The sequence below is a fragment of the Anabas testudineus genome, chromosome 10 (assembly GCF_900324465.2).
Source record: "Anabas testudineus chromosome 10, fAnaTes1.2, whole genome shotgun sequence".
In the NCBI taxonomy this organism is placed as follows: domain Eukaryota; kingdom Metazoa; phylum Chordata; class Actinopteri; order Anabantiformes; family Anabantidae; genus Anabas; species Anabas testudineus.
The window spans coordinates 19,133,068-19,145,065 of NC_046619.1; positions in this window are offsets into that span (position 1 = coordinate 19,133,068).

Sequence of the window (11,998 nt, forward strand, 5' to 3'; positions counted from 1 at the left end):
GTTTTATTATTTATCACTGAGCACCACTGGAGAGAAGGAAAGGCAAAGGAAAACAAGATTCAGTTTCTATTATTCTTTGATACACCTACACACAACCGCGACAGGGAAGGTGGTGTGACAGTGTCAGTGTGAGTTTTAATTGGTCTGTTATGCCAAATGTCACTACTTTGGCAGTATAATCCTTTTTCGTGGCATAATTTGAACCCTCTGGATGAAGTAACATTGATAATAAGTATGAAGTCTGCATAAAGTTTCCCACAGTAAAACAAAATTTTAGACAGTTGAGAGGCAGACAGGTTAAATGCCTCAAACAGCTTGTTCCACTATGAGCCACTGTGTCTTCCATCTGAGATAATTAGTGCTGCAGTCCAGATGGGAGCACTGTGTAATTCTCTTATTTAATTCATACGTTCATTTCAACATTCTTTTAAATTTTCTTTTGGGTCGTAGCATCCACAGTGTTTACAGAGACCTCCACATGCTTCAAGCTATCCCCTGCCAGTCAAATACTGCCCTGATCACATCACTCAGTCAACAATACTTCACCCTTGTGAACTACAACAGTACATCTTAACTGAACTAATAAGGTATTTCTACAAAATGACAACAGTTTAAATAGATAAGATAATACAATCCAAAGGGGAAGTGCATGCTGCAATCGAGCTGCATCCAGACATAATTATTCTCCACAGTCTGTGATAGTAATGACTTAGGTTAAGAGAGTAAACAAGTCATGTGGTGTGCTGACAAAGACAAATAACATAGTCTTTCTCCTTCCCTTAACCCTGTTCTTTGTGCAGCGAGTTGTAACCATGACCTGGTTGCAGAGCATAAAATTTCAGCTTTGAGTTAGAGATAGAGAAGTAGAAGCAGAGGTGAAGACATGGGGAAAAGGATGCTCTAATTACCTAATGGGCCACTTGTGGTCTTCTCTTTATGGAAATGGCCTTGTAACAGCTTTATAATGGGCTCTGTATCACACAGGTGCTTTCCCAGCACGACTACAGCCACCTACACAAATCAAGGAACTTCATCTTAGTCTTCCCATGGTCATTTACCATTTTTTCTTTTCATCTTTGCAGTTTAGCAGCGCTGTCCCTTGTGTTGTTATTGTCTTCTTACTGTGTGATCACACGGTCCCCTCCTCTCTTTTCAAACAACATGAGGAAAAAAAAAATTATTATTCAATAATAATTAGTGTTTTTAAAAGAGGAGAGAAGGTGAAAACAGTGACAAATTGTCATTTTCTATTTCTCATTCTCAGTATTAATGTAGTTTGAATTGAATTAGAAATATAATGTCGGCAGAACATACACAGAAGGGCAGAGAGAAACATATAAAGTTGAAACAGGCAATGAGAATACTACAAAACACTACAAAATACTACAAAACACTACAAAATACTACAAAATCTTCCACAAACAAGTGGAAACACTCAAGTTTAACTCTGCTCAAGGAGGGTCACCGAGAAATGATGCAGCATCCTGAGCTCCTTTGAACAAATCAATCCACTTTGATATTGAAACCTCAGAGAGAGCAAGATTACAAAGAGAGACCAGTGAAAACACAGAGAAGAAGAGGATGTGGGTGGATTTCATCTTCTGACCAGACAGCAGGTCTTTACTGAGGCCTGAAATATCTCCAGGCAGTTTAATGACCAGATTTTCCAGGTCTCAACACACACCCAGAGGCACAATAATGTATAATGTCAGAGCCAAGTGCTGGGAAAAAAACAAAAAACAAACATAAACCAAATTTGATGCATGATGTATCTCTGAGCTGTGGCCTCAATCAAAAGAATAAATTAAAGGAAAACTGCAAGTCACAGGCAGAAACCAAATTATCGTGGGCGTGTCTGTCATAGTGAAAACTTTAAAATAGATGATTTTGTCTGATCAGTCACTGGCAAAGATTAATTTAAAGCGGGAATGTGTGCACACAGATGTAATGCCTTACAGACCTGGAACTTGGATCACGTCTATGATGCAGCAATAATTCAATATTATGCTTTTTTCTGCTTCTGTAATATGGCTCCCAGGAGCACTGCTGTGCTCAGTCCTAATGGGAAGTAAATGTATACCTTGTGCGCAGTTGATGACCCACTAAACATGGTGGAACACTCCCTAGTTCAGGAGTATCTAAAACCGTTTTTTATATTCAATTCATTTAATTCAGTCCAAGACGAGAGAGTGAAAGATTTAAACCGACTGTGTCACATTACTAGTTTGCTTCTAGTGGGTCTTAAGGTCCTTTATTTGCACACACTAGACAATAATGTGCTTGCAGACAGCAGCTGAGTGTTTGTGCTCAACTCAGCCTCTGATCTCTCAACAGAAACACAGCTTCTTTCGCTCCTTTCTATCATTTTTAAACGAACATCTCTCTCTCTTCTACCCATCTTTTTGATATCCAGACTAACACCGTGTTCATTTAGGTTGTTTAAATAAAATATCTCGTGTTTGGACCATTTCCTGTGCAGACAGGTTTCGCTGAAGAGACTTCACTTCCAGGAGCTGCCGGTATACTGTAGTTGCCTGGCAACCACTTGTGTAGTCTCAAAGCAGAGCTGCAGCCTCAAAAATATAAACACACTGCTTTTTAATTACCAAGGTGGGAGTTTCCTCACTGCCAGACTAGCATTCGAGTGTCCCTGAAGTGGTGGACTATTTCATTTGACTTGCTTCATTGCCGACATGCAACACCCATAAACATAATATTCTGTAACCTGCTCGAAATCTAAAATCAACCCATCTGTGTGATTGCTGGCAACACCGACTTTCTTTTCGGCATCTTTATCACTCTTCGACACTCAAACCCTCTTTTAGTCGCTTCATGGGAATCACAGTCATCAGACTTTGTGCAGCCTCACATTACTTCACACCGACATGTACGTGTCAACAATTCAAAATGTCTCCTCTGTCTCACAATGCAACTATTTAAGTGACAGTAAATCATGAGCATAAGCATCAAACCAACAAAAGGGCCATTAAAACACCTTTGTACACTGTTACATGATCTAATCTCAACTAGAAGAATGAAGAAGGACTGTGAAACATTAGCCTATATACTTGAACAGAGACAGTTTTGCTGAATTCTCCTTTCAGGTTAAACATAGTATTCCATGAATAGTTTTATTATATTTAATTCATGTGATTGTAATGCATGCACAAAATCTGAGTGTATATGCATGAATAACAGATAAAAGACTTCCGTCACACTGTCAACCATTCACACGCTAATCTGGTCATGCATGATGGTGTTATGACCCTTTTCTTTCAACAGCTACACCCTTACTCAGCTTTTCACTCTCCCGCATGTGTTGCCTGAGGGAGATGTTTGCATATAGTGACTTTATACAAGCACACTCTCCTGTGTGTGAGCCAGGATGCCTATTGCCATAGCAACGCTATCTCCAAGAAAGCGAGAGCGAGGCTTTGAACAGACAAGCAGGCTATAGCACCCCGCTAGTTGTATGCAACTGTGCCTATCTAATCAAGCTATCCCCTTTTTAAATAGCAATGCACCTTCACAAGGGCGAAGCATTGCTAAAGCCTGAGGACTGTGTAATCAGTACAAAGCCCAAGACTTGTTTGAATTAAAACTAATAATAGTTCAAGTGTGGGACAGACTCATCTATCTTGTCAAGTGGCCGATGCAGATATTATTTTAAGGTGTATGTGTCTCACATTCAAGAATTAAATAAGCTGTTAAATGGTTTCTCTATGTGGTCTATATTTTGAGACTTGAAAGCATAGAGGTGATCATTCATCAAGAATGTAAATAAAAGGCCACTTCAGATGAATGACAACCAAGTGTTTGTAATGCTCAGTGGGAGAAATGACTGCTTCCATCCTGCCATTGCAGTAAAAATGTCATGGAGTATATTATCAACCATATTTCAGATTAAGGGAACTAGGAATACAACACTGAACATCTTTGTGCTCATTTTCTCAGGATTAAAAAGCCTTTTCTTGTTGTGTTTTTTTTTTTTTTTTCAAACCAGCACAGCTGTGGACATGGAGTGGTCAGGGCTTCAGCGGTCAGGGGTGTGGCCGACAGCATGAAGGAGTTTGTTTTAATATGTCCACTTGGAAAATCCTCAGGGGAAATATCATGGATTCTGCTGCAGATGTTTCACTGTGTTTGCATGCTTGGAACTGGGGTTGGGCTCTTTGATCTAAATGAAAACGTACCACAGAGGTTTGCAGAGCGGGTGAGTTGACGCTCTGCTCAGAGAGCAAATCAGAAACCCACCTCCAAACTTCCCCAGGTTCCCCTGCAGAGTCTACCTTCTGTGATCAGAGACATGGGAATACCACGGCCCATCGCCTTAATCCATCTCTCTCTTGGCACAGCCTGTGACCAGTTGGCATCTCCAATGGAAACACTGTGAGCCGCTGCCAGCAGTGGCAGACCACCAGTGCCTGCATGTTTCCTCTCACAGAGTTAATTTTTATAACAACTCTTCTTTATCTTCATCCTTCACCACATTCAGGATTTCCTTTTGATCGCAAAGTAGTTAAATAATCAGCAAACAATAGAACCTTTGGAGCTGGAAAAATGACATCACTCTAATTTTGTTGGCTATGAAAAGTAAAATCTAATAACCAGAGCGGGTGTCACCTTAGAATCAATCTGCAGCTTTTAATCAATGTTTCTAATAAGACTTCCACAGAAATAAAACTCATTCACTGTTAAAAGATGATTGCTAAACATCTAGTAGTGCATGTGTTAAGTGCACTGCATGTGGATTTATTTGACCTATCAAGAGATGACCTGTTGGCCCTTTTCAATAGGCCGTCTTCCTGTTCTCTGTCTAGACTGTATCAATTGGTTTATTTTTCATCTGTGTCATGATTTATGTCTTTTGTTCGGCTTTTGTGTTGCCTTTTTCCCTAGTACGTCAGCTTATTAAGCCCGTCTAGTCGGAAAATCCCATTACAATCTGCTGTATGTTTTTGTTGAAAGAGAAACCTCTGACCAAGTTATCTATACAAAAGGATCAAAAGGATCACAATTAAAACGACTGGATTATACAAAATCATCAGGCCGAAAAAGATTATGTTCCAAATATTACTCAAATGTCATCCAGTGTTAAATTTAAGGTGGGTTAACTCTCATTCAATCATTCAATCAAATCCTTGTATATACACAAACAAAAGTAAAGCACAATGTGAAAATGACACAGCTATTACAAAAAAAAACGAATGGCTCTATTCTTCTAAATTGTGCTGTAGATTTCCCTCCTTACATCACTGTGCTGGAAATTATTATTCTACTTACATTAATGAGATAACTCTGCATAAACCTCTCAACATCTGATATCTTCATGTAAAAACACATTTAGAAATATTAGTAAATTGAGCCTTGTGTGTTTTTTTTTTTTCAAGGCATACGTTACATTTACAGATGGTGGAAATTTTTGAGGAAATACGTAATGAAGCTTTTATATCCATATCCTAAAGCACAAATGATAAAGTCCTTTAGAAAATATGTGGTTTGGCAGGGGAGTGTCCCAGGCCAATACTGTAACTGTGATTGAATTACATTACATTATACTACAATACAATTATACATGATTACGTCACTCACAAGTTTGTTCCAGAAATAGCCTGTGATCCTTGTGTGAAACTGTATTTTTATTAATTAATGAAAGCTAAAACACTTTTTAAAACAGAGGCTGTACATCTGGATTTACAGTCGAACTAATGCTGCACTTTCTTTCCATGCCTCTAGGTGGCCTGCATGTTTCGACATGTGTGGGACTGCAGGCTGATATATGTTGCTGCTGTCGCTCTGCAAACGAACATCAAACATGAAAATTAATATTATTCCTCTCATCAGCATCTTTTATTTATTTTGATTGCCTGTATTGTTTGAATCTGTACTTTCCTATTCCTTATGAGTGCTGTATTGTTTCAACCAGGTGTTTCACCTCACGTGTACTAGTTTCATATAAACAACAGGTTTTTTCTTTTCTGTTGTATTTTATGTATTCTTTTTCTCTTTTCTCATTCCCTTTACCCATTACTTAAAAGAAACCTTTGGGTTTCATCTCACCTCGAGAGAGTGAAAGCACTGAAGGGTAAATGTACAAATTTGCTGCATCGAACTTACTTTGGCCTGAAGTTATTTTCTTGACTCCTTCTGCAGATACACAATATTCAGTAGATCTAATACTAGCATTCAAGTATACTGTATGAGCTAGTACCTCATGCTTCATTAAGTGTTGTAAAAACCCCAAACACATGTGGAGGTGAAGCTTTTATCAATTAGATGGAATGTAAATAATTGTTCCGCGGTTAAAATAATTACAAACCGCCTCACTCACTAGTGAAGTTAAAAGCAAAGTCAGGACCTCACAAGCTATTTAAGACACTGCGGGCTATGCCTGCTCAAACTAAACTCTCCGTGAGCCAAGCACTAAGGAGCCAATAAAAACAGCCTCATTTAAGAAGCAGTTACTTGGTACTCTATGCTTTTAGATGCAAACAGCTGCTACGGCCCGTCAAGTTCATGTAATGCTGTGCATGTACAAACGTTGTGTGTGCAAACTGGGCAAAAAGAGAACGGTAAAGTGATATAAGTTCTGCTTCTTTAAAGAGACAGGCGGCTTAAACACAACTTAAAAGCATTATATTCAGTTAGTTTTGCACTAATGAGATCTAATAAAGTCCCTGAAATATGAAATAAAGAATTATACATTGACAAAAAAAAAAAGAAATCCAGCTTTTATTTCCTATTTCCATGCCAATAGGCATGATTGCTGCGTGGGTCAGCACTGAGAAAATGTTGTGTTGCTATAGAAACAAAACCTTTTATTTTCATTGACCTCGAGCTCTTCAGACTTGCTGGATGATTTCAAAACAGTTAATTGCTGGAAATACGTGGATTTTTGTCAGACAGCAGTGGCACATCACTGAGCCACAAGTCCTTTCATGCTGCTTTGACCTATACCTGGGGGATGAAGACGAGAGATGGCTTTGATTCCTATTCAGACAGGGAATGGAATTTTTTTAATATGTTTTAATTTTGTTAATTTTCTTATAGTTTTATATTTGAATGTTTGATCTTATCTGAGTCCGACTTCAAAGACATTTATATTAGAAGAACGTCAGTATTTTAATAATGTCTGCAGTGCACTACCTTAAGGATTGTGTTTTGTCATTTTTATATTAAAGCTTACTCTTTTACAACATCCTGACTGCAAATATCTCAAAAGGTTTTACCAAAAATGTCCTGTGGACAATAGGAGATAACCTGCCATGGAAGATGATCACGATGATCATATCTCTTGGATAACATTCACAGTTGCACCATATTACAAAAACGTGATGCAATTGTTTCAGTAGCTGGAACATAAATTGCAGTAACTGAGTGTTTTCCTTTTCATTTATATTTCAGTGTGGCTTCATAGAAATACAAAGGAAAAAAGAAAATAGTCTTAGTTAATTAGCATTTAATTTAACATTTCTACACATACAGTATACAGTACAGTACTGTGGGGCTGTCATGTACTTCTGTTAAAGCTATCTTTTGATCCTGAAATTGCACTAAGACAGCTAATTGTGCAGTATCAGTGTAAACAGTACAATGTCTAGAGATCCAGGGAGCGATTTAGCCTGAGGACATGAACGGTTTTCTACATCCAATATCAGGCAGAGTTTGCAGACATCACATAGAACAATAGAAACACTTTCAGAGGGCTAAGTTGTGAAAGAGTGTGCACTCAAACAATAGATGGGTTCAGTCCCATTTCAATACAGCCTTCTTTTACCTCCGTTAGCAGCATGCAATGCAATGTTCACTGCAGCCCACAACTCATTGTGTGCCTGTGTCCATAGATGTGGAATCGTTAGATAATCCTCCTTAAATCACTGAACCCAGCTATTTGTTTCAGGTTGTGCAAAGCCTGTCAATATTTCTCTTCATATACACTAATGACCGAATCCACTGCACGGTGCAAATAAGGGAAGGCAAACATGAACTAAATTGGTAGTTTGAGTGTTCCCAGAGGGTTACAAGTGAATTCAAATTAAATGGGTATTGTTACCTATTAAACATTTTACTTAACTTATTCTGTAAATTCATGTCACCAGTCCCAGTGATGGTGTTTAGCTCTTTAAGATAGGGGTGCACTGATTTCAACTTTGTCCTCCCATTACTCATTTTAATACTTAGAGATAGAGAGTGTGGATTGATTAAAAGTGTCCCCCACTTTAAAAATAATGATTTTTTTTAAATAAATGTAAATGTACCTAAGTCTTTCAAGGTCACCTATCGGCCTGTTACAGTGATAAGGTCCTGTCGGGGTTGGTTGCTGCAGTGATTAATTGTTTAATTAATGAGTTTGCTGCCTTTCACGCAGATACTATAGATACAACTTCCACACACCTGTGTCCAAACATATTTGCTGAAGCGATATTAGTCAGCCTTTTACAAGTGTGCGGTCTACCCCACAAATTCTTGTAAAGCCTTCAAATTATCACAGCTGGAGATGTGTGCCAACTCCTGTAATTTCTCTAAGCACATCTCCCTCATCAATTGCTTAGAGGAACACAGATGGTAATCAAAGTCAAGCGCACCCCTTAGGACCAGACTGGGCATTTGCGGATGAAATGCTACCACAGAACATAAACTGTAAGAAAAAAAAAAGATATTTATAGAATAGATATAATAGAATTAAAAAATCTATGAATCAGACATCAGATGTTGTATTTGGTTTCACTTCAAAGTACACGTTGCCCACTATGATGCTTCAGAAACAGTGGTATGTTCAAACATTGGCATTTCTTCCTTACAAGGAGAACGGTTGGTCTCTGTTTACATGGTTATAAGATGGGAGAGTTTATTTTAGCTTCACTCAAGACTTAATTTGAAATACTTGCCTACTTTGTTCCAGTGAGAGGGAACAGAGATAGCTTTACTTTACTTTGGTGTGTGTCTCATTAAATAAAACAGACTATTTAAAGGCTGCCTTTAATTCCTAGTTTGTGGAACGTGCTTGACTGATTTTAAGTAAAGACAAACGTTTGCTTTAGATTAGTGCTGTGCCGATGCTATCTGCACTGAATGCACTGATGTTGGGTGTTCACTGGTACCTTGCATAATTATGAGCAATGTAGTGTTGAGATTTTCCAGAAGATGAATGACTGGAATGTCTGCAGGAAAGAGGACGCCCCCTGTCATCAGCCACGGCCGGCTTCCTACAATAAATCTGTACACCTTCACTACTACAGTGAAAACTGACCCCGTCCATCGTGTTTTTTTTCCCAGTGACCACATGAGTTGAGTCATTTTTTTAGGAACTGGCTCGACATGAATGGGACATTTAGTGGACTGCTGACTGGGACCTGTGTTGTGCCTCACATGTGGTCTGTGACCTTCATTTCAAACAGTGTTGAAGAAAGAAAACAGGATGCGTAAACCATTTGACTCGGCCCATTTGTGCGTGTGACTAAAAGTGAGGCAACGGGGCAAGTCCAGGCATGTAGAAAAGAAAATAATTCATTGATGCTCAGAGTCTCCGTGGCCTGCTGCGTTCAGTTGCTCAGCTCTTGGAAACACAAGAAAACGTCAAACCACATCCCTTTTTCACAATCCTCTACATACTTCCTCACTCTTCCTGTGAAACCAACATTCTTACACAAAAATTCATACAAAAAAACGCTGTTCGGGAACTGTGATACATTGAAGTAGATGGTTTTCTTTTGTTTCAACACCGCAATTCCCCAATATGTTTTAACTTGGGGTCATCTTCACTTCTGAGAATTTTGTAGAGAACAGTGCAGATTTGTTTTGCAGTGGTTTTTAATGTCTGTTTAAGAAGCTCACACTTGAATGAAAGTTAAAAAATAGTATAACGCCGTGTGTATTACTATTACTGTAAACAAAAAAAGATCCAATCCAACATATTACACAGTCCCAGGATCATAATGAATAAACCCTGCAACAAAAAACAAGCAAATAAAAACAACTTTGACTTCTTTTATTAACCTCTCATCTCCTTTATATTGCTTGTGACACTTATCAACCCTAATACACTCAATTACACAAATGTGAATTATACTTAATTTCATTTATGTGAATCATAACACACATAATTTAAATATCCAATATATATAAATAAGTTATCACTAAAGTACAAAACTAATCCATGTACCTCTTGAAGTGTCCACATAGTCTAGTTGGATCTGTCAGTGTCATAGGGGTGTTGGGATCCAGAGCTGTTGGCCACCACAGGGAGCTTCCAGTGAATCATTACCCACATACCCATGGGGGATCATGTGACATTTATCACCTAAAGCCATATGGAGCACACATCTGTCACCTGTAAGCTGCTATGTATTAGTCTCCTGGCACGACATCCCAAAATTAATATGCCTATATTTCTGCCATCTTGGCATCCTCCACTCCATTCAGCTTGCAGGTACAACAGTGTCAAACACCTGAATAACCTGACTGTCTGATGAGGAACAGCTACTTTACAGCATCTCCTGCAGCCTTATAAATAAATGCACATCACATTTTTTACACCAAGAATTACTTAGAATGACTTAACATAGTTACTAGACTACATATTTTTAATTTGAGCGTTTCTCAGTGACTCCAGAGTGTTGGGACCACTGTGATGCCAGACAACATGGTTGAGACTGGGAGTCATCTACAACCATCTACACAAACGTCATCCCACCCTGCACTCCTTGTGATCATTCAACCCCATATCAGCACATTCCAACCTCAATGTTTCATGGTGGTCACTATGCCGTCACTGTGGTAGTCCTGGCCTGGTGCCTGCCAAACTTGCCGGATTCCATCTAATCAAACAAATTTGTTTTGGTTCTGTTTTACCAGCAAATGTGCTGCCAGTATTTACCAGGTTTGTTAATGTGCTTTGGCATGAATGTTCAATCTCACAATGTTGTGCCATGTTGCAGATGTTGTTTACTGCTTGGATACTGCCTATAGAGGTTCTAAAACATGATTCTGCACAGAACCCTTGTGCCAGGTCAGAAACAAACTAACCAGTTTGTTTTTCAGAGCAAAGTTGTATAAACAGTAAAATTGTGCTTGACATAACTTTTCAAGGGTGTCCAGTTTCGATTTTTGTTGTTAGTAGTGACTTCGACCATACCTTCTAACTACTGATGCTGCAGCTTTGTACCAAACTCCTACTTGTCTCGGACAATATCACAATCTTGCAATTCTTACTTGTTCGAGCAATTTCCTGCAAGTAAGACTGATAAAGCTGTTTTCTTATTGTATACTGTAACAGTGTTCATGCAAGTCATTACACACATATGGCTGTAAGTCATATGTGTATCACAGGTAAAACAAATTGCAGCGTTCATGACTGTACAGAAAATACAGTTTTGAATTATTCAACATTTAATTAGTTCAGTGGTGTACATGGTTTTGTTGCAACTAGGGCTCAATAATTGGGACATCTAAATGCAGCCATAATCATATGAGTGTAATAATCAAACCTCTTCTTCATGTGTATTTAACCATCAACAAACCAAACTGATTATCTGTTCGTCAGGGTTCTCACCTCTAAATGTTTTTTTGTGTGATGTTTCATGAGAGAGACATGAACATAGTTATCAAACCCTAGGTATCTTTAATTTTATTCAGAAAAGTAAAAAACAAGGATAATTTATTTTTGTGAATCAAAATATTCAAAACAACATATCTCAGAAAAGACACCTGCCCTCCCCTCAGTTTGAATTCATCATTAGAGACCCACAGTGTGAAACTCCAGGGTTAGCAAAACCCAATCCCAATTAACTCAACCACTCAGGAATCAGTGACTTCTGACCTTGCTTTCTGTTAAGGATGCATTTCCCTCATGGCCAACGGTGGGGTCTGACGTTTGTGAGTAATAGCATCAGCTAGGAGAGGATTGTCAGAGCTCATCAATCCTGGACCCTCGGTCTATCTACAATTCTGCCACTATGTTCTGTCTGTGTGTGTATTATGGGAGATATGCTATGACATG